This window comes from Egretta garzetta, unplaced genomic scaffold, assembly GCF_000687185.1.
Source record: "Egretta garzetta isolate BGI_Z169 unplaced genomic scaffold, ASM68718v1 scaffold481, whole genome shotgun sequence".
Lineage (NCBI taxonomy): Eukaryota > Metazoa > Chordata > Aves > Pelecaniformes > Ardeidae > Egretta > Egretta garzetta.
Window position 1 is genome coordinate 1 of NW_009258681.1, and position 331 is coordinate 331.

The following is a 331-nucleotide window of genomic DNA, read 5'->3' on the forward strand; positions in this document are numbered from 1 at the left end:
GGCAGGCAAATGGTACAAATGAAAACGATTGCTTACAACCAAGCGACCAATGCCCAGCCAGTCCCCGAGCAGCGGCATCCCCTCCCAGCCAGCCTCCCCCTTCCCCGTTTTATTACTGAACACAACTTCCATGTGCTCCAGAGTATCCCTCGGGTCAGCAAGGGGCAGCTGTCCCAGCTGTGTCCCCTCCCAACGCCCTCCCATGCACCCCCAGCCTGCTCGCTGGTGGGGCACAGGGTGAGGAGCAGAAAGCGCCTTGGCTCTGTGCAAGCGCTGCTCAGCCGTCACCAGCACAGCCCTGCGTGGCCAAGCCTGCCGCCAGCCCAAACCC